The following is a 23,880-nucleotide window of genomic DNA, read 5'->3' on the forward strand; positions in this document are numbered from 1 at the left end:
TGAATCTAAAGCTTCAGCCCTGATTGCAAAGTTCACTGCCCCTGTAAAATCGTTGCCTACAGAATCACATGGCAAATGTCCACAGCGACCCGGCTGAATGTAACTAGTCCATCTATCCCACACAATGAAACCGCTCGCCTCCCGCTCGCCCCCGAGCCTCAGATGAGTCTTTCATTAAGGCTGCTGTCAGTCCCGCTGACCATTTCCCCCCCCCCCCCTCTCAGCTTACTAAAGGCTCTCAGGGCACTGCCAAATTGTTACAGGATAGATGATGCGTCTGCGGCGTCCAGAGGAAATAGAAACATCTCCATCCATCACCAGACACATCTGACATACACGGATGTGCACACAATCAGACCACATCATTATATTCAAGGCATGCATTCTTGGAACATCAGCGGTAGCGGTCCAATGCCTGTTGAATTTCTCACAGCTCTACAGTCATTGTATTGAACAGCAGATTTTTTTTGGGGGTCTTTTGTAGCTTAGCCTTCAAGTAAAGGCTTCAAACAATAACCACAGTTTTTCAACAGACAAAAATCACAAATGAAAGTGTCTGTTGATCCAAGAGAACAACAGAATTGTGCATTTCTTACTTAGCGATATTTGATTATACTGTGCATGCATCCATCCATCCATTTTCTTGACCGCTAATTCCTCACAAGTGTCGCGGGGGGCGCTGGAGCCTATCTCAGCTGGCTTTGGGCAGTAGGCAGGGGGACACCCTGAACTGGTTGCCAGCCAATCACAGGGCTGTGCAAGCATCGCCGTGAAAAAAAAAAAAAAAAAGAAGAAGAGGTGGCATTTACTTGAAAAAAAAAAATAGTCATTTTTTTTCCTCAGAAATTCTAAGTAAATTTTAAAAGGAGAGTTTTGAGTACATTTTACCAATTCATTTAATTTCACTCCCAACCATTTTCACAGAAGTAATCCCGTTCGCTCCCGGCTGTTTTACTGGATTTTGACTGATTTTGGAAGGCCCACAGAATATTGTGTTTTATGGCTATAAAAGCAAGGAACCTATCAAAAGAAAGATTAAAGTCTCTTCTTTCATCGGGAAAAAAAAGTATGTTTCTATCTGTTTCCGTTTTGCAGCAATTAGCATTAGAAGAGAGCTAAGTTTCATTAGTTTTCACAAATCTAATTAAAATTGTAAGTAATTGAGCTTTTTTTTCTACATGGCCCTGGTTGATCTCTTGATCTCCTTTGCTCTGCTGCCACCTGCTGGCCGTTTGTGTAATAACTACCATTTCTGCAACCGTTCTTTGCAGTTGAGAGGCTGCATCAAAGCCTTCTGTATGCTCTAGCATAAAAAAAAAAAAAAAAATGTATAAATACGTCTTTGGGACACTTAGAACATTAAAAAAATGTATTTACACGTCATTGGGAGCAAATGAGTTAAGAAAAAAAAAAGCTATACTCAAGGGTTGAAATCCACAAACTTCAGGTTGGAAGACAGCCACTCTACCACCTGAGCCATGCCACTCTTGCTCTGTGTTAGTATATTGATGGTGTCGGGCGGAATCCTTGTAGTGCCAAGACCCGTTTTTGCCTCATTTGGGACACACCAGCAATGCATTATAGTGGCGAACAGCAAGAGTGGCATGGCTCAGGTGGTAGAGTGGCTGTATTTTTTTTTTTTTTTTTTAATAAACTGGTAAAATGTACTCAAAACTCTCCTTGTAAAATTTTGTTAGAATTTCTGAGTGAAAAAATAGTTTACAATTTTTTTTTTTTTAAACAAGTGATAACACTTTTTTTTTTCTTTTTTTTTCGTGCATCACTAATTGAAATGTTGCTTTTAGTCAGTCTGCGGTGGGAAATGATGGTAGGGATACAGACAAAGATTGAAGAAGAGCACTGTTATGTCGGAGATCCAATCCACCATGACGGGTCAGGCATGACCTTTAGACCATTACCGGAGCATCTGAGCATGTCAGCACAGGAGGAGGAAAAGAGGGAGGGTGACAGTCACCCTGACCACTGACATTGGGGTTAGCAGGGTGCCTTTGCGATGCCACAAAAGAGGTCAAATGATTCTGGTGATTATTAAAGGAGACCCCATAAAATGCTGCCCTGGTTCATAATTATACTGTCATGCTGGAGGATAGAGAAGCTATATGGGGGAGGAGAGCTTGCGAATTGAGGACATCCACCAAAAGAGACACATTGAAGCGAAATAAGAGTATACTTCACATGAGGAAAACCAACATTAAGCTGATCTCCGCTATCCAACATGTCTCGGGAGTGGAAGGATGGAAATGCGTCAGCCCTCGCCTGCAGTCTTTATTTACTTAGACCCTGCTTTGGAAACATGAAACAACATTCTTCTTCCCCATGTTGACAGACAGAAGTGCGACACATTTCCTGAGCAAGTGTCATGAAGGACATTGAGAGGCAACCAACTGCAGATTTTTTTTTTTCATTTTTTGTGGGGCGAAATATAAATACATGTAATCTATTCTCCTGTCAAAGGCCTGTGATCCGCGGAAGGCCGTTTAATACGGTCACTGGGAAAGGGCTCAAGGCAAGCGACTGCTGAGAGAAAATCTTGTTTTGCTCAGCTCCAATGTGCTACAATTAGGAAAACAATGGAGGTGACATTTAAACCCAAATAAGTTGTTAATTACTTGAGGATTGAAAGCTAAAAAGAAATCTGATAGGTTACTTGTGCAATTATAACACTCAAACACAATCTAACTATTTAAAAAAAAATCCTGCCGCCACAAAAACAAAAAAAAATGTTATTGTATTGTCACGGTTTATGATGCTGTATGTGTGTTCATCCAAGTCAAGTCATCTTCATTTATATAGCGCTTTTCAAACAGCCGTAGTAGCCTACTTTACCAACATCTAATATTTTGACCATCTTTTAACACAATAAAAAATGTAGGGAATCAGTAAAATGAGTTATATTAGTAAATGTAGGAAAACAAATGGACCATTAGTCAGAAAAAAAAAAAGAATGAAAAGACACTACAACAATTTGGAAATCCTTTCAACTTGTTTTCAATTTAATACACTCCAAAGACAAAATATTTTAAATGAAAAAGTTATAAGCTGTATTATTATTATTATTATTATTATTATTATTATTATTATTAGCGTTATATATTTTTAAATATTTGTTCATTTTCAATTTGATACCTTTAAAAAAACGGCGGTAGAGGCACAAAAAAAAAGAAAAACTTTTTGGAACTTTCCATAGGTGAACAGGTTGGTTGGTTTAGTATTGTTAAATGGAAAGGTGATGTAAAACAGTGGTAAACATGCACCTGTCTCGCTTATTTTTATTTATTTATTTTTTTACCGCGTTGCAACCATCAAATTAAAAATGAGCAAGAAAGATATACAGTATTTGACTTTCTGCAAATGTCAGTGAGTTCCCAAAACGAGAGAGTGATCTGTCGAGCTGGTGGCACAGTGAGAAAGGTTTGCCTGCAGATGTGAAGGGCAGTTTGAGGACGGCTAGTCCTCCAGTAGAAAAAAAAAAAACAGGCTATAAATACAGAGAGCCAACAGACACCCAGCCAGGCACCGGTGGGAGTCAGGCTCAACTTCCATATGAGCTTTTACGGTAGCAGATACGCTGAGGACCGCAACTGCTCAGTACACAGACTGTGCCATATCATGTACCTTTGATATTCCAGACAGTCGCGATGGGCCTGCTATGCACTCCATGTATAATCAAATTAGCATCAAGGAGATACACAAGACAATTTTGAATTTCAACATAGAATATATTCGGACTTGCAGGTTTCTCCATGGGAGACTAATGGCAACATCTGAGGCGTAAGGTAGTTCAGATTTAGAAATTACAATGAAGGCCAACCACTGGTTGTATTTTAATGATCATACATTTTGAACACCCCAGGGAGATGTGAATGAAGGCTTGCAGGCATGTGGCGGCTGGAGGATGGGTAGACAGGCGGTTGGAGTGCCGAATTTTCACAGCATGCCCCGATGAGGTAATCAGTCATTTTGACTGGCAGCGTTTGTGTTAATGTTCACACGCTTGTCCAGTGGGCTCCTGCTTTTAAACATGTTTCCTTCCTCTCTGGAAATGATGTTCTCACGTCACAGACCGCCCAAACTAGCCTTGTGCGGCGTGTGTGCCACATAGCACTGACGGGAAAAAGAGCACAAGAGCTCTTTGTTTGCAGTGGTAACACATACTGTATGTCAACAAGTCAGCTTATATTACATCCATCATTTCCTTAACTTATTCACTCCCAGCCATTTTCACAGAAGCAATCCCGTTCGCTCCCGGCTGTTTTACTGGATTTTGACTGATTTTGCAAGGCCCACAGAATGTTGTGTTCTATTTCTATAAAAGCATCGAACTCAACTCAACTCAACTCAAGTTTATTTATATAGCGCTTTCAAACAAAAAGAAAGATTAAAGTCTCTTCTTTCACCAGGAAAAACAAGTATGTTTCTATCTGTTTCCATTTTGCAGCAATTAGCATTAGAAGATAGCTAAGTTTCATCAGTTTTCACAAATCTACTCAAAATCGTAATTGAGTTTTTTTCTAGATGGCCCTGGTTGATCTCCTTTGCTTTGCTGCCACCTGCTGGCCGTTTGTGTAATAACTACCATTTCTGCAACCATTCTTTGCAGTTGAGAGGCTGCACCAAAGCCTTCTGTATGCTCTAGCATAAAAAAAAAACAAAAAACAAAAAACAAAAAAAAACGTATAACTACGTCTTTGGGACACTTAAAACATTAAAAAAACGTATTTACACGTTATTGGGAGCCAATGAGTTAATAACACCTGAATATCGATTATGCGATGTATGCATTTGGGTAATCATTTTTAATGTACTTAAAAAAAACAATAAAAAAAACGTATAAATACGTCTTTGGGACACTTAAAGCATTAAAAAAAACATATTTACACGTTATTGGGAGCAAATGAGTTAAAGATAAGACTGTAATTGCAAAGTGAATGTTGGATTTTCTAAGCTAAGAGCGTGTTCCTGTTCTCTTCTGTAAACATGATTAAACAGGAAACGTATCTCGCTGGGAGACAGCACATCCCACCCAAGGTTTGTCAGAGGTAGCAGTGCCTGTGCACTCTCCTTGTATCTTATCACAACTCACCCCTCCCTCGAGCAGACCTGTCAACAAACAATCAGAGCAGAGGAGAGGAGGTCACCTACACCCACATATTGATGGCTCGTTGTGCCTCTTCCTCAGTAATGATATCCTAAACAGAGAAATGGGCACATAAAGAAGATAAAGCTTACACATCCAGGACTTGCACTGTAATATCTATACAGTAGTAAAAACACAACATTCGTTCGTCCCTTGTGATGAATGGCAAAGAGGAGAAAATTGGCTTATGGTGATAAAACAAAAAAAGGGTAAACGACACTGTGGAATTTGGCATTTTCCATCATGGTTCCAAATAATCTCTTAACCTTTACTGCCAAGTGGTGATGAGTGATGCGGGACAAATGTGGTTACTTGACTTCTAAATCTAATAATACAAATAACAATACATCATTTCTACAATCTACTTTGAAGGCATGTACTCCACTGATGGTAAAAGTTAATCTCAAGCTGGTAAAGCTGCCCTTGCCAAGGACAACACTAACAGTGACGGTGACAAAAAAAAACCCATAAATAGCAGACAACCAATATGGGGAAAGGCATTCTTTATACACTAGCAGAATGATTAAAACGGTAAAATAATTAGCTTCACCCTTGACTTAAAATGTGGAAGGCGCTCACCTGTAACCTGAGAAGACCTCGTCAACCTCCTTGGAAGCTGTTAACTCGGTGGGTCTTTTGGCGGAAAAGTGCCGTGGCCTCGTAAATCCGCAGGCTTCTACGCCATCATCCCTCCCACTTACACCTCCCCCACAAACTTCATCATGGTAACATTTCTCCGGATTGACTGCCATCGTAACCGATGTAGTAGCTTGCTCACCCTCCAACACACGTCAGAACTACCTGTAAACTCAACTCAACTCAACTCAAGTTTATTTATATAGCGCTTTCAAACAGCCTGAACTGTCACAAAGCGCTTTACAGAAAGACAAAAAACCAAACATAACATAAAACATTAACACCAATACAATACGATCACAACAAATCAACATTCTTCCATCCCTACATACGCTTTGATGTTTGAAGTAGTTTTTAGATGAAGGAGGACAGAATCAGCCTCCTTTCACGCACATTTACTACAAGCTAAGTTTGCTTATAAGCTAGCCCACAAACAAGCAGCTGCTGCGTTCGCGATGAGCACCTGCATGCACGCAAAAAAAGAATGGTCCAATTTTCCAGTCCCATCCAAACTGCCTCTCCTCCAAGCGCCGAACCTCCATCCACTCCACGACCCGCGTACACCAACGCGCCCAGCGGCCACGTTTGCGTCCTCAGCTCCACCGCCATCCATCCTAGCTAACCGGCGTAGACTGTCCAGTGGCGCCGACATTTCCTCCGAGCAGAAGGGCTGTGAAAAATTGAACAGCTATCTCCTCAGCTCCTTCACTATTTGGACTTTTTTTGGGTTTGTTTGTTTGTTTGCTTTTTGTTAAGTGTTCAAAGGAATATACGGGCCACGCTAGCTAACAGCTAGCTTAGATTAAATATCTTAGCTAACTGAACAATTGTAGTAAGAGTAGACTAGTGGCAAGAGGTTTTACAACACTGTGCCAGAAGCAGTTAGCATGGTTTCAATATTGTCAGATAACATTCCGAAAGTGGTCATTTATTTGGAGGTGAATTAATCTGGTCACAATCTAACCAATTAACACTGTCTTCTCTCACACTAACTAAAAAAAAAAAAAACATGACAGTATTGGTACCTCCTCTTTGCTACGTCACTTCTAATAGCTAACCTGCAAACCAACAACTGAACCTTTGCCCAACTTGAAAATGTGTTGTCACCTGGAAAATGGTGTGTTGACAGGCAATTACAGAAGAATCTCTTCATTTCCAGCTGCATCAGTTCGGGCCTGTCAGCTCGCTTGGCTTGAGCCACTTGACTGACGTGGTCAGCACTCCAGTGTTTGAAGCAAGCTCTCTCTCAATCTGTCAAGGACAAATGCAGAGCTCGGCACCTGCCAGCTACTGAAATGCCACTGCATGTTTCCACAATGTGGGAAGAGATTACAGACCTTTAGAATAGAGAACATTACTCCACTAGTTTATTGGTTTCTGGCACACATACTAAGTGTGAATGATGGTTTGAAATGTTTTTGGGCAAGAGAAGTAAGTGGTTATTAAACCGCAATTAGCTGTTTTATATCCGTAACTTACTGGCCAGCATTGTTTTTTTCTGAACTGGAATCACAGCCATTGTTTAGATGAGTACATGAAGGATTTTAGTCTGGTGTTGCTCCCACAAAATTATCACTGGTTGGGATGTGAATGTGGACAACATATTTATGTTGTTGTAAGTGCTGCACAAGTTTTTACTCCTACTTCCACTCATCGAAGCTGGTTGCTGAACGCCCCACACTGCTTAGCTAGTTGGGTTCGGCTGCGCAGTGTGTTCACTCACTTGTTTACACTTCACTACACTGTTTAAAATGCAAAACGAAGAACACAGTTAAATAGTATAGTACAGGAGCTGTTTTAAAGAGAAAAAAAAAAAAACATCTTCGAAATGGAAGATGAAGTCGATGACAAATAAGAAGATGGCAATGAAGGTGGGTTGCTATGGGAACTAGTTTTAACAACAAGGATTTATGGTGCCAAAATGCAAAATAAACCTCGAGGATTGTACCTTTGGCTACAATATGACGCGGGATTCTGGTTAAGATACGCCATATTAGACTTAAAAAAATAAAATAAAATAATAATAATAATAATAATAATAATAATAATAATAATAATAATAATTAGGGATGGGCGAGTACCCGGTATCGGGCCGATACCAGCATTTTTTCAAGTACTCGAGTACTCGTGACGGAGACGAGTACAAGCGACCGATGGCAGAGGGGGAAGACGTTAAGTGAGTCCTCCTTGCCTGTAAGTGGCGCTAGCTTGCAGCAGTTTTTCACCAAAACTTCACCGGTTTGGAAATACTTCAAAATTGTGAATCTTAAACTAAAAGAGCATTTTTGCGTTTTATTTTGAGCGTTAAGACTATTGAAGAGTGACTGTGCTGTTTTTTGGTCAAAATTAAAGGAAATATATTTGTTTAAAAATATCTTTTAGTGATTTTTTTTTTTATTTGTCAAAATGTACTACTGGTATCGGCTGTTGGTATCGGTATCGGTGAGTACTGAGCGTCTGAGTATCGGTCTGGAAAAAAGTGGTATCGAACATCCCTAGTAATAATAATAATAATAATAATAATAATAATAATAATAATGATGATGATAATAATAATAATAATAATAATAATAATAATAATAATAATAATAAAAACCGAACCGCGAATTAGCGAGGGAACTGTCATCTGAAAAATGCACTGACCCCTGGAGATGGTGTATTTCCTGGCTCAATGGCCATAAACCTTGAATTGATTTTCACTTTGTATCCCTTTCACAATATATGATGCAGTTACTGTCTGCCATTTTCACTTAACTTTGCCTTATTCTTCTGGGTCCAATGATCCCATACAGCGAATGAGTGAAAATCTACTGTTTAGAATGGGAGCGGTATTGGGCTGTCATGAAAGTAGTATGGGATTTTTATTACCTACCGTATACACTTAATATACTTTGGAGGTGCATGTCACACCTATGGACAATTAGGAGTCTTCTGTTGATGAGAAAACCCACTCAAGCAAAGTGAAAATATGCAAATTCAAACTCTCTCGACTGCGAGGCAGATGTGCTAACCACTAAATTCTCACAATCTAGAAACAGTGAAGCAATAAACAAAAACCTTAGGCTTATGTACTTACTAAATCTGATTTAATTTGACGTACAAGACAACCTTAATTCCACGACATAAATCAGGCAGTGGAGAAGTTTACAGTGGCCAGATGGTTGATCACTGGTTTGCTTTTTGTTTTCAAACATGCTTGTCACACTTTGAGGTACATCTGCCTGCGATATAATCAGCTAGGGTCCACACTATTAGTATTTATTATTAACAATATATATATATATATATATATATATATATATATATATATATGGCATGAAGTGAAAATCAGTAGACGGTAAAGCACATGCCAAGGCAACGGGCAATACTTACAATCCCTATATTCCTTTTAGTCAATCAAAGCCCTAACGTGGCACTAGGCATCTTGTTTTAGAAGTATTTTTAGAAAGATTAAAAAAAAAAAAAAAAAAAAAAAAAAAAAGATTTCCTTGGGTGATATGTTGCAAAACGTTTAATTGTTTGTGTGGCCATTGGTGAAAGGCTCTGAGAGGATATTAACTCATTTACTCCCAATAACGTATAAATACGTTTTTTAATGCTATAAGTGTCCCAAAGACGTATTTATACGTTTTTTTTGTTTTTTTTTCATGCTAATTGCTGCAAAACGGAAACAGATAGAAACATACTTTTTTTGATAGGTTCCATGCTTTTATAGCAATTGAACAAAACAGCCGGGAGAGAACGGGATTGCTTCTGTGAAAATGGCTGGGAGTGAATGAGTTAATTGCACTCTTGAACTTGTATTGAAGACGGTCAGATCAAGCATTTTCTTTTCTGAGCACTTTAGTGAGGTCTCATCAATTTTGCCATCACATTTTACTTTCTTGTTCATGATGACCTCATTAAAATCCATCAATTTGTTTCGCACTTACCTCGAGCAGGGCCATGGGGCGATGAACCCACTTCTAAATGTCGGGTAAAAACAAGAAGGACTCAGAAGCCATTCAATTAAAGGGCTGTCATGGACAAGCATTCACATACTTACCCACTCCTATCGACAATTTACAGTCTGCGGTTAACTAGAATGTTTTTGGTCAGTAGGTTGAAAAGTGGCAAGGAAAACAAAAGCACTTTCATTTAGCCCATTTGGAGCAGCTCTTGTTAATTACACGTGCGTTGTGTGTGATTCATTTGCATAATTTGTGAAAGCAACATACTTTAATGCAGAGCCAGATGGTTATGAATAACCAAACACTTTTAATCAAGTGTAGTTTGATTTATAATCATAAAAGTGTCACTTTTTGTGACACTCACGTTTTATTGGTCCTGTCCTTTACTTAGCAATAACAGCAATTCAATAAAGTGAAATTTAACACAATGCGATTATGTTAAAAATTGACTATTTGAAGCTATTTGTAGTAAAATGGCAAGTCATGGAGTTCACTTATACGCCCTTAAGCTTTGTAAGAAATAGGCCATATAAAAATACCTGCTCGATCCCAGACAAAAGGAGTCAAATGTTTTTAGTTTAAAAGCTCAACTCGTGCAATAGATAATGATAGTCATGAAGAATAATTACAAATATGTCATCTCGTTAAGTTACCGAAGTCGTGTCCCATCATGTGCAGTCATCAGCGCGTCTTCATCAAAAGGAGCCTTTCCCAACATGCTCACTCTCCCAAAACCCAAATAGCTCAAAGTCAGGCCCTGTAATCACAAAGTCCCCACAAATTTTTATGACCCGGTGAATCGCGGGCATGGGCAGGTTTACCCATGTGCCTCCGAGTGCGTTTCCCAGCATCCCGTAAAAGAGAACAGACAAACGCCCTATGATGATGACAACTGAAGCAAATCTTGCTGATAGATGGCTTTGCCCGACATCGCAACTTCACCCAAGCTAATGCCAAAAAAGAAATCTCCTCTGTCTTATGTCACAGGTGAAAGTAGGTCAGTATGATCTAGTAGCAGTGAAAGAAGGAGTGCCAGGACACAGAACAGGGAGCGTGAGACAACAACAGCTGGCTGCAAGATCCATATAAGTATTGTGAGATAGACACGCTTCTACTAAAGCTGTGTATACTTGATGAAAGTGAGTAGACTTCATGCATTGTACTTTGCAACATTCTTAAATCACACAAGTGTAGAAAGAAGTTGATTGCTGCCTGATAAAACCGAGATAAATTGCATACCCACCCTTGAATTTGATTATGCTTGACAAACAGTGTTGCAAAACAAGATTATGGCTTGTCGGTGTGCGCTGCTTCATACAAGATGACTTTGCAGATTATGTTTTGCATTTTTTTTTTTTTCAGATTTGTCATTCGTTTTATATTTAGCATTTTTTTTTCTTTTTTTTTTAAATATTTGGCATATTTTGCATTTTTGTTTTGCATTTTTTTTTTTTTTACAAAGAAACTGAATTTTGCATTGCTTGCATTTTGTTTTATATTTTGCATATTTCGTTTTAATATTTTGCATTTTTTTATATTTTGCATTTTTTGCATTTTTTTTTATATTTGGCATATTTAGCATTTTTGTTTTGCATTTTTTTTGCATTTTGCATATTTCGTTTTAATATTTTGCATTTTTTTAATATTTTGCATTTTTTGCATTTTTTTTGCATTTTTTTTTTTAGAAAAAAAAAGTAATTTTGCATTGCTTGCATTTTGTTTTATATTTTGCACATTTCTTTTTAATATTTTGCATTTTTTTTATATTTAGCATTTTTTTGCATTAAAAAAAAATGATATTGACTTAGTTGAATTGTATTGACCAGTGTCACCCGAAACACCCAACTTTATAACAAGTTCCATATTCAATTTTGTTGTTGTCATCAAATATTTTTCCATGGCAACATCACAAAAGTGACCCCCGAAAAAAGCCACACAAAAAGGGGAGACCATGCTGCAACCATGTCTCTGCTTTACAAGTGCAGAGCGCTACCAGTGAGCTAAAACTCTGGTCCGCCAACTCTCAGCTTCTGACCTTCAATGGGAAATGGACTGCTTTTTATATCGCGCTTTCATCTACACCATATGGTGCCTGGAGCACTTTACAATGCCTCACATGTTCCCATTCACATACGCATTCACACAGCAGTGGTCGGAGGGGTCACCAGTGGTGAAGACCTCTCGAATGGGAGACGACCACTCTACCACTGAGCCATGCCGCCCTTCATTTAAATGCCCAAGAAACTGAAGTATGGAAAAAGCTGACCTACTTTGTTTAAAATTTTTAAAAAAAACATCTCGCAAGATATGTCGAGGCCTCATGTAGCCTGTATCCCACTGAGAGGCGAACATATGCGAATGTTGATTTCCTGTCAAGGGTCGTCAAGATTCGTTCAAGGCTGCAAATGTTCGACAACAATTTTTCTTGTTACAACTAGGGATGTATCGATATCCAAACGTCACGATATGATATTATCACGATATTGTGGGGAGTTTGGCGATATTTAAAAAAGGTCACAATATTGTGATTTTGTACATAACAGCAATGTTATGTTCTTATTATTCTTATTATTCTTATTATTCTTATTATTCTTATTATTCTTATTAATATTAATATTAATATTAATATTAATATTAATATTAATATTAATATTAATATTAATATTAATATTAATATTGTTATTATGTTGTTATTATTATTATTATTATTATTATTATGTTGTTGTTAATGTACGCACACATCGAGTTCCTCCACATATTTACTTGCTTCACAGGCATATTACATTATCTGACAATTAGTGTAGATTTTAAACATAGAAGGGCCAAAACATCCCTAATGAAAATTAAATTGCACTAAAAAAAAAAAAAACTAGCCACCAGAGGGTGCTAGAACTGCACAAATGCAAATCAACCTGAGTTTTATAACAAATGTGTTGCATTTAAATATTGTGAACATGATGACGACGTTATTGTGGCAGTTTTAATATCCTGATATCACGATATTGCGCTGATCGTTACATCCCTAGCTACAACATAACTTGCCTGCTTCCCTCACAACTTAATGGACAACTAAAACAAGCACTGAATGACACATTGAGACGGAAAAACAACTTTCTGTGTTCTCAGTTTCAGCGAGAGCAGCTGCAGTATCTGCAAGCATCACAGATACTTTCTGCCACCTGTCACGAGAGCATCCCACATGGCACACGTTGGCAGTTTTATGTTCACACTCTTCACTCGTGAGACTAGTCGATGCTCATTGTATGTCATATTCAAGTAGCAAGCACTTTTCTGAAACTGACTCTTTACTGAAACCCTTCTTTGCCATCTATTTTTTTCCACTTCCGTTTCTTTTTACTTCAGTCTCCTGTCACTCTTGGCTCCTCCCATTAGCCTTCAGTTAGCAGGAGTGTCCTTTTAAAAGCAAACAGACTGACTGTAGCCTAGGGGACCAAATTCATAGCATATCCATTTTGCACCTTGAAAAGACAGTCAAAAGACCTTGGGGAAAAAAAAATCATTACCGTTGTATTCCTCTGTGGTTTTAATTTGGAATTCCTTATCACGTTTTCGATGGAGCAAAGAGGCACAGACTGGTCCCTAGCATGTCTCCTAGATTAATCTGTGCTTGGCTGATCGCAGCAAGCAACAGCGGCAGGAATCTCCCAGACACCGAGCACCGCGACTTTTGAGAATCTGATAAACACGGAAGGCGGCGTAGCGAGATGCTGGCTGAGCGACAATATGGCAATGTTTACACTTGCTCCAAGCCATGTAATAGAAATCCGGTGCGCATAATCACCGCCTCTCTCAAAGATTAATTTGATTCCCAGAAGTCAGCGGCACCTGAGGAAAACTCAAATCCAAATTAAACAAGTACAAACTGCTGCCGTGTTTTCCTACTTTAAAAGGAAATTAAGTGAATTAGAGCTGAACTGGAAAACAGCGGATCTTTGATCCGCAGCAGATACATAAAGATAGCATGTCAAAAATGAATTGAAAGCGTAATAATTAGAGCTGTCAAACAATTCCATTTTTTAATCAGATTAATCACATCTTAGAATTTCGATTAATCACGATTAATCGCTGAATTAAAAAAGGCTTTTTATCAAAAAATTTGCCCGCCAAATTTAAAATGCACCTGTTTATGTGTTAATTTTTTTCGGCATTTACTTATTTAGCCCATTATAGCAATAAAAGGTGAATATTTTGGCTAGAATTAATTTGAGACTTTCATTATTTTTCACATACAATTAGTACCTTTAAAAACACATTTTGCAACTTGCTGTCGACTGAAAATGACATCACAAGGGCTCAGGTAACCAATCACAGCTCACCTGTTTTCCAGGTTTGGTCATGTGACATTCACAAGCTGAGCTGCGATTGGTTACCTGAGCCCTTGTGATGTCATTTTCAGTCGACAGCAAGTTGCAAAAATGTCTTTTACTTTAAGGTACTAGTTGTACATGAAAAATAATGAAAATAACAAATTTATTATAGGCAAAATATTAATGTTTGACTGCCAAAAAGGGCTAAATAAGTAAAGTATCCCTTTAAGAGGACGTTGTCAAAATTGTTTTGATCCACTGCACATGCACATCCTCCTCTTTTTTTCTAATCAGTTAATTTTTTGCATAATTTAAAGTGGAAAAAAATGACCCCAATAGTTGGACATGAACAAATATTCTGAATGTCACATGCAAACATTTATTAAATGCTTCACTTTAATGCATGTTATGTTTATTTTTCAAACATAACGTGCTACCTTTAACGTAGCCATCCGCTATCAAGCTAAAGGATCATCTGCAGTCAAAATTAAAAGTGCGATTAATCTGCGTTAATACATGATTAATGCGATAATTTTTCATGATTAATTAGTTAACGCTTTAATTTTGACAGCACGAATAATAATATTGTTCTTCTTAAAGCAGTGTTGTTCAAATACACAAATCTAATAATCCAAACCATCTCCTTGTCTCTTTCTCTAAGCATCAAATTCAGACGCCCAGCTGTAAACAATTTAGTCTCCAGTAATTTTTCCTCAGGGTGTGCGGATGATACGCGAGTCAGCCTCATCCACCCGACGTTACTCAGCAGCCATTTCCTTTTCCTTGACCCTTCTGTAATTCCACGTCATTGGCTCACAATTACATTTCTACAAAACAGAGCATCCTGAGAGAGGAGCCGGCATGAGGTCATAATAAAAACAAAAAAAAAACAAAAAACAAAGTGCTCATTGATTAGAAGCATCGTTTATTATATCTGAATCTTGCATGATCACAGGTGATGATCACAGCAGAATCAGGTGTTTAACTCATTTGCTCCCAAAGACGTATTTATACGTTTTTTTATGTGTTTTATGCTAGAGCATACAGAAGGCTTTGATGCAGCCTCGGAACTGAAGAAAATGCTTGAAGCAATGGTAGTTATTACAAAAACAGCCAGCAGGTGGCAGAAGAGTATAAGAGATCAAACAGAGCCATGTTGCAAATTTTTTTTTCCCCCACTGTTTTAAACAGATTTGTAATGAAACTTAGCTATATTCTAATGCTAATTGCTGCAAAACTGAAACAGATAGAAACATGCCTTTTTTTTTCCTGATGAAAGAAGAGATGCTTATTTTTCTTTTGGTGGTTTTATAGCAATAGAATACAATACTCTGTGGGCCTTGCAAAAGCAGTCAAAATCCAGTAAAGGGGTTGCTTCAGTGAAAATGGCCGGGAGTGAATGAGTTAAAAATAAAGTAACATTGATACAAAAAACAAAACAAAAAAATCCCCTGGAAATCACCAGCTGCTCGTAAACCCTCCTAACAAAAACCTGCTAACAGCCACCATTTGGTTTTCAATCACATTTTATGGGGATGATACTTCACCGTGGTACAACATGGCAGCGAGGTTTTATTGGCCTTGATTTGCATTCATTCACCAAGTGCAAATCATTTCATTGCATCCGTCACTGCTCAGCGGAACACATTAATTGATACTGAAACACTATCGTCATAATGTGTGTCTTGTTCAGTCTTGAGGGAAATCGGATGATAGATAAGAAATAATCTGTTGATAAAACTGAATAGTCACAAAGCTTTGATGTGCTCATACGTTACAAACAGTATGTTTTCATATCTGGTGCTGTTCTTTGTAATTGGCCCTCACATGTACTGCATTTATTATTGTATCAGTGGTTGGCCCCTAATGTGTAAGCCCTCAACAAAAGTACCGCCTAATCTGTACGAAAGGTTTTATGTACTTTCATTCCATTGTTTCAGAAATCCTTGGAAAAACAGAAAATCATCATTGTACTTGCATACGAATGCACCTTCCGATGACGTTGCTCCCATGGTGGTTTTTAAATATTGCGCACAAGTAATACACATAAAAAAAAATAATAATAATAATACTAATACTGAAACTAACAAACTAAACTAAAAGTAAGCATTTTTTTAAAGAACTAAACTAATAGAAACAGAACCACCCTGAAAACTAATAAAAACTAACTAAAATAAAAAATTCCAAAACTATAACAACCCTACTTCCATATTACAAAATAAATTGGTTTATATACTGTAGCATTTTTCTAAATATTCAAAAGCAGAAATAAATTACTTGTGCAAGTAAAATAAAAACAAAAATGTTTGGAGATGGTCAAAGTAAGAAGGGAAGGTGTCAAAAACACACAAGGTGCTATTAAAGGTTATTTTAGTTAACTCTAACGAAAAAAAACTAAAATTCAAAAAACAATTTAGTTAACGAAATAAAACAAAAAGGAAGATGCTTTTTTAAAAATGAAAACTAACTGAAACTACATTTTATGTTTAGAAAACTAACTAAAATAAAACTAAAATTATAGAAAAAAAATGTCCTTCGTTTTAGTCTTTGGTAATTAATTTAATGAATGAGCCTTTGGGGATGATTTTAAATGTGACTTTTACTATGTTTATTTTGATATAAAATGGAATAATGACGTCGCCCCCATTGTGTTTTTTAAATGTTGCGCACGAGTAATACACATTAAAAAAAACAACCTAAAACTAATACTGAAACTAACTAAACTAAAGCTAAGCATTCATTAAAGAACTAAAACTAATTAAAAAAAAACTAACAGAACCACCCTGAATAATAATAAAAACTAACTAAATTTAAAAAAACAAAACTTAAACTAAACTAAATATATAACTAAAATATATATAACTAAATATGCAAAAGCACAAATAAATTATTTGTACAATTTTTAGGACTAAACACAAATTCTCTTCATAACATTATGTGGCCCTTGCGTCCTTCTGATTTTCTGTACGTGGCCCTCAAATGAAAAAGTTTGGACACCCCTGATGTACACAAATGTGAGCGGTCATGTGTCAAACTAGAATTTTTTTTTTCATCAGTTATTTTGTCGGGGACAACACAATTTCTCTTCATAACATTACAGTATGTGGCCCTTGCGTCCTTCTGATTTTCTGTACGTGGCCCTCAAATGAAAAAGTTTGGATATCATTGTTTGGCAGCAAGTGGGTGCTTCCTAATTCAAGGAGGCGGTGTCACCAAACCATTCATCTAAACGCCTATGGAAGCATCCGTCTCATCGCAGCTTGGCGTACGCAATCATTCGACGTGCTCAGCTCAGGTGTTTCTCCACTATCATTAGTGGTCAGCGTTTCTGGGAAGAACAAACCCGGGCGGCGAAGGAATGTCGTGGCGGCAATCTGAAGGGCTGCTATTTATGAACGGCTCATGTTTTCCACCTCTTGGGTAATAACTATGGATTGCTATGCAATCATCACTCTTTGTTATGCGTGATGGCTTGGCTGCCACGCTGTGCTGGATTGTGGGGGGGATGAAGGGGCTGCTGGTACAGGCCCAGCCCACTGTCAGGTAAGAGAAAATTCAAAAGAATTCATTGTATATCAAAGCTTTGGAAGAGCAGACGGGAATAAATACATTTTAAAAGGAAGCAAGTTGTGAAATCAGAGTCACAAATTAGTTGTTGATGCCACATTGAGAGTCTGAACAACAAGCGTCGAAAAAAAAAAGGTGCCTCGGAAATCAAAGGAAATAACTGAGCAAGATACCATGAATAAAACAGGCCATTAAGTTAAATGGGACAGAGGTGGATTTAGGTTGCGCTTCGAGGAAGGAAAAAAAAGGAACCGCCCCGAATCAGGGGCAGCGGGTGCACATGGCACATCTTCATGTTGACAGATTTATGAGAGGACATGCACTCATGAGACAGGTGGCTTTTGTGGAGCTTCACTGTCATCTCAAGATTAGCAACCGTTTTCCAAAAGTGCCGCCAACTTTTTATCTTTTATTTTTGGATATATGATATCTTCCTGTATTTTTTTCCTTGGGATAACAGTGTCAGTGATGCTTTTGACTATTAGAAACTAGAAGATTATTATACTATGTGGACAAAAGTATTGAGGCAGCACATATTGAGTGCCAGTGGTTACATTTACTAAACACCAGAAACAACAAATATAACATATGGTTGAGTTGACTGATTGTTCCCTCCAGATTCAAAAGCCAAGTTAACCTTGACAGTTCCCGACCAGATGCCGTTGGCAGTTGTTTTTCCCATTTAATGGTCTATGCATCTTTAATGTACCATATTGGACCATATAAATATACAGTACGTATAGGTTTTCATAGACTTGGGTGTTTTATTATCATTATTACAGTGTTGGGTAGACACACATCTGTATAAATCCCTGTTTGACAAATTTGATCAAATCAGAAAACTACTTATAGCTCTTACCCACATATGAGCAAGGCTTGATTCAGACCTGAGAATGTATTATTCAATGTTTTTTATTTTTATTTTTTATTATTTTTTTTTATTTTTTATTTTTATTTTATTTTTTTATTTTATTTTTTTTTAATCCTGGTTACACTGTTATAGGTGTGGGGGGGGGAAAGGCATTCGCGTAGATCAGAGGTGTCCAAACTACGGCCCGGGGGCCATTTGCGGCCCGCCGTCTGTTTTTTTAGTGGCCCGCGACATATGCTAAAAAATGGCATTTGACTCAGATCAAATAAAATAAAAACAAAAATGTTTGGAGATGGTCAAAGTAAGAAGGGAGGGTGTCAAAAAACACAGGTGCTATTAACTCATTCACTGCCAATGACAACTATAGACGTCAAAAATCCAAGCAAACAGCCAGTGTTAATTTTGAAAAAAAAAAAGAAAAAGAAAATGTAAAATTAAAATTTTAATTAAAAAAAAATAATAATTTAGTTTTAGTTATAGTTTTCTGACTAAATTTAATTAAAGCCTTAGTCATAACTCAGTCACCTGATTGTATTTTAGTTTGAATCCAATTTTAGTCAACAAAAATAAAGAGCAATTTTAATCGACTAAAATTGGCTTTTGGAGGCCGAGACCCAGTATGTGGTCTCAGTAAGACCAAGACCGATCACAAGAACGTCAACGCCCGTGTTGTAGGATAACAGGAATCCGTTCTACGCACGATGGCCGCACTTCGCAATGAAATTGTTGTCATCGTGGTTATTCATAACAACAATGATTAATAACTATGAATGAAAACAATGAAAAACTAAAACTAAATTCAAATTTCTTGTCAAAATTTGCACTGGCTGTTTGCTTGGATTTTTGACGTCTATAGTCGTTATTGGCAGTGAATGAGTTAAAGGTTATTTTAGTTAACTAAAACTAAAGAAATAACTAAAACTAAAATTAAAAAAACAATTTTGTTCAAATAAAATAAAAACAAAATTCTTTTTAAAAATGAAAACTGAAATTACATTTTATGTTTACAAAAACTAACTAAATCACTAAATCACATCACAGTTGCCCAGGGCTCATAATGATGACCTCACATTTTTGCTTCTTAATTCATATTCCACGTGCGATAATAATCAAAATAGAATGCCTTGTTTAGGCTCGTGGGGCTGCATAGAGCGTTATTGTTTAAAAAAAAAAAAAAAAAGCTTGACTTCCATTTTTATGCCCTAATATCCTTGTCCTTATAGAATAATTATTGCAGAGTTAAAAATGGCAGCGAGTGAGCAATGCATACAAAACTAAAACTGTTTTAAGCTTCTACAAAAGCAGCTGATGATAAATTTATAGCACGCTCAAACATACATTTATTTTTTCTTTTCTTTTTATTATCCAGTTAAAGCTTGTTATAACCAACATAGTCCTAGATTGCACGAGAACAGATGAGTAACAATTTAGCCAGCTATGCACGCACCGACTTTGGCATATAGTACATAAATGCCACAAACAAACAGTCACCACTTCCCCTTTTGGATTATGGGAAAAGCCTGCTCAAATATCGAAATGTCAACTGTGTATAAACACTTTACAATTATCCCCTATGCCAGAAGCAGCTGCGTGTGAGTGTGTGGTGGGAAGGGGTGCGGTCAGGCGGATCACAGATGCTTTGGAGCGTCGGACAAACCCTTTTGGGATTTAATGCCACACATGCTGAAATAACAAAATGGTTACAAAATGGAAATCACATTTTGCCATGCAACCACTAGAGCTCAAATCAGTGGTCGAATCAAAAAAAGTTTAGACTACAAAATCCCAGGAGTACTCCCTGTTGGTTTCAAATGTACGTCTAATGATTTGGGAAGTGACCCTGAAAACAAAAGCTCGATGCGTGAGAGCAGAAAGCAGAGGTCAACTACCTCCATATTGCCTCCATCATCTCATGTGCGGTGGTTGATGACGGCGATGATGACTGCTGGCTGCCATGTCATCAATGCTCCAACAGCGCTCATGTCATTACCGTCCCACCAAATGATGGTCCATTTGTGCCTCGCTGGCACAACAGGCCTTTGCTGGACCTCTTCTGGCCTTTTCCTAATTACACCCGCAGGACACGCTGACAACCAGTCACCACCGGGGCCGTATGGATCTGTTGTGGCCAACAGGGACTCGCTCTCCTCTCTGCTTGCCAGATGGATATGTAGCTGCTTTGTGAAGACAATTCAACAGTATGAGAAACTCATATTGCACACCAAGCCTTGAAGAAATAAGCTATTTGAAAGAAGGAGGCTTATTTGGAAGCAGAGTGGTTTTGACATCACAACAACAGGGCGGGTATCGAATGCAGATTAGATCCTTTTTCCACAGGATAATTGCCAAGGTTATTAGCATAGGTAGCCACTCTTATCCCCCAAAGTGGGAGGACAAAATCCCTGCCCAATTATGGGAGCTACCGTCACAAATGCAACATGTACTCCCCGAAGCCTGCTTGGTAAGCTAGTTGTTAGCAAGAGTTGATTTGTCAAAAAGACAAGTGGAAAAAGGCAGGACCATCTAAAAAGTAAAAAGTAATGCAGTACTGTAGTGGAATTGAGCACACTTTGACTGAGACTTGGAAATATAAATGCGACGTCAGCCAAATGTGACCGACGGCTAGCCCCTGTGGCGTCAGTCCAGATGTCGGTACGTCGCCTGGAAAAATTAAGTAAATACACCGCACCGACCCCGACTATTACATACCTTCAGCTCATGCGCGAGAAGTAATTCCTGTAATTCCCCTCCATACCATCGGAGGCAGTAGTCATTATTCCTAAAGGCAACCGGAAACCTCTTTACAGGGGCAGGATGTAAAAACGTAAACAATGCATACCGGTTACTTTTTCTCTCACTGTGTCCTCCCGTGTGAATGAAACTCTCCGTTTTTGTTTTGTTTTTTTGCACAGTATCGTATATAAAAGTAAACCCTACCTTTTATATCCAGTCGCTTCCCCATGTCATGCCATAGTTCGGCTTTGATACTTTTGTCGGCAAACCTTTTAAGTGTAATATCATATATAATGCCGGTCTCTCTTGAACCAAAGAGACAAACTCATCTTCCCGATCTTCTGTCCAAACAGACATTGCACGTTCAAATGCAGAGGGTACAGCAAGGTGATGATGCACAAAATGAGCTAAAAACAAAAATGGTCTAGGCTTTCCATACTGTTTACCCACGTTCGTCACTTCCTCTTCTTGCCCCGTGCGCTGATACGCTAGCTAACAGCTAATCAGTGATCAAACACCCCGACGCCGATTCAACATGTCGAATTTGCTGGAAACGCCACCCAACGTATTCCAAATCAATCCGACTTTACGACAGCAATTTGTACTGATCAAACGGCGCATGCTGACGGCACAATGCTGTCTGGCTCCCGACGTCGGATTGGTGCATCATAGGCCTTTACAACGCTTTAGATTAGGGGGGGACACTAACATTTCACTAAAAATCAAACATACAATAAATTCTCACCAGAAACTACTTAAAAACAAATTTAATCGCTCGTCAAACTGGTGAGCCGGTGTTGTTACTTTAGCTAATGCTAAATGCTATCTTGGTTGAAAGTTTAACGGCGCTAAACAAGACAATTTGCACTCACTATTATCCAACCGTTTTTGTACGGTCTTGGCAGCTATTGGAAGCTGGCTGTATTGTTACATTGGAAACACAGCTTTCAAGGAACAGCAACAAGTCAGAGGCTAAGAAACGTAGCATAGGGCAATCAAGAGAGAAAACAGACCTTTGAGCCTCGTCCCATTTTTCTCACCACTCTGTGATGCGATGCTCTAGCACTGCGCCAGATGAGGTGATGTATCGCAGAGCACGTCTTGTGTTTCTTCTGAACACATACACAACGTATAAATGATACCACTTACGCTACCATCCACCAAGCCAACCCAGAGCCCTTTGTCTGGGGGATCATTGCACTGCGGGGTATGGGTAATAATGATAAAGCACGCTGAGCACAAGCACATTGTTTGAAACCAACATTGAGCAAAGGACAAAAGGACAGACTTGCCTTGTTAACAATTGTCCCTTCAGGTCTTTTTTTTCTGCACATATTTGACATCCTAATATAATGTGTTCCATGAAAAACACTAATTACACCGTATCTTAGAATAAAAATTCAGGTGTCATTGGAGTACAGGTGGATGAAACCGGTAAGCGTAGCTACGAGTTGACATGTGACATGCCTAAACTGTTATCTGGGATGATAATTAGTACAACACAAATGAAAAATAATGTTTTTATCCATCAGGGCAATTGTCATCATTCAGCAACCACTGTATCAAATTGTACATGGAATATTTGGGTATTCGGATATCTTAATGAAAATTCAATTGAATAATTGCCTATTTGGATAAAAAATAAAAATACATAGTTTTACTTGGCTTAAGAACACGATTTTGGTCGATGCAACAAATTGACGTCAGAATCACAGTAACGATTTAGCTGGCTAAAACTGTACGTTAAAAAGTGATCAGTAGGAATGGCAGCTGTGTCAGGCTGTCAGCATCAAAGTGCGCAGAGTCCGATGCTAGCAGTTAGCACTCTGGTAGCGCTGGCAACAAGTAGCGTATAATACAATGTCACAGTAATTAACTCTCTTTTTGTATTTTTAGCGCTCTTGGCGTTTGGATGTGAGTTTAGGACGACATCATGTACCGTAGTTGGCGTTGGTAGCAAGTTAGCAACAGTTTGTGACACCAATATACGGTAAATGCCCCAAACACGGTTTTCAAGACAATTTAAGCTAGCCGTTACACCGCGGCACAACTTCAAAATGAAAGCATTAAGGTAAGGTTTATTTTGAAGTTGACTTTCTCACCGCCTTGGCGTTATTTTCATGTACAGTCTACATGTAAATAAGCGGGTCTCCGGGGCAGGAAAAAAATACATCAGGCATTTTTTTTTAACCAAGGTACTCAAATTACTCAAGGACTTGAAGTCCCCTAGAAATATTCTCCAAGCTGCAACAACTACTATTGTGTTTATATAGCATAGCTTTCCTACAAACACTCCAGTTTTTTTTGTTTTTTGTTTTTTTTTGCAATACAAGCATATCCTATATCGCTGATAAGAGCATTCTGCGCCACCAAACACAATCAAGTCAAAAGGCAATATATCTCCATGTATCTTACAGGAATATTGCATTTGTGCGCCCAAGCCCTGGCAGCTCTTTTCATTCCTCTTTCCCATTTATCTGTTTCAATATCCTGTATCCTGATGAGTCCGGGAACGGGGTGTTGACCTAACGTTTAAATCCCAGGCAAGTCCATTATGGTGAGACAGCGCAAAGTGGAGTGACGGGGACAAAGAACATTCATGGCCAACTGGCTTTATAGTCCATAAGAACTCTTTTT

At 38.2% G+C, this 23,880-nt stretch overlaps 1 long non-coding RNA gene across 1 annotated transcript in view; it reads right to left on the minus strand.

Moving 5' to 3' along the window:
- Positions 1-20,014: 20,014 nt before the first annotated feature.
- LOC144032132 (uncharacterized) overlaps positions 20,015-23,880 on the minus strand; it is a 71,480-nt gene continuing 67,614 nt past the window's right edge. The window contains exon 3 of the long non-coding RNA XR_013287694.1: positions 20,015-20,684. This is a non-coding gene — a long non-coding RNA (uncharacterized LOC144032132). The remainder of the gene's footprint in view (positions 20,685-23,880) is intronic.

This window comes from Festucalex cinctus, chromosome 12 (assembly GCF_051991245.1).
Source record: "Festucalex cinctus isolate MCC-2025b chromosome 12, RoL_Fcin_1.0, whole genome shotgun sequence".
NCBI lineage: Eukaryota > Metazoa > Chordata > Actinopteri > Syngnathiformes > Syngnathidae > Festucalex > Festucalex cinctus.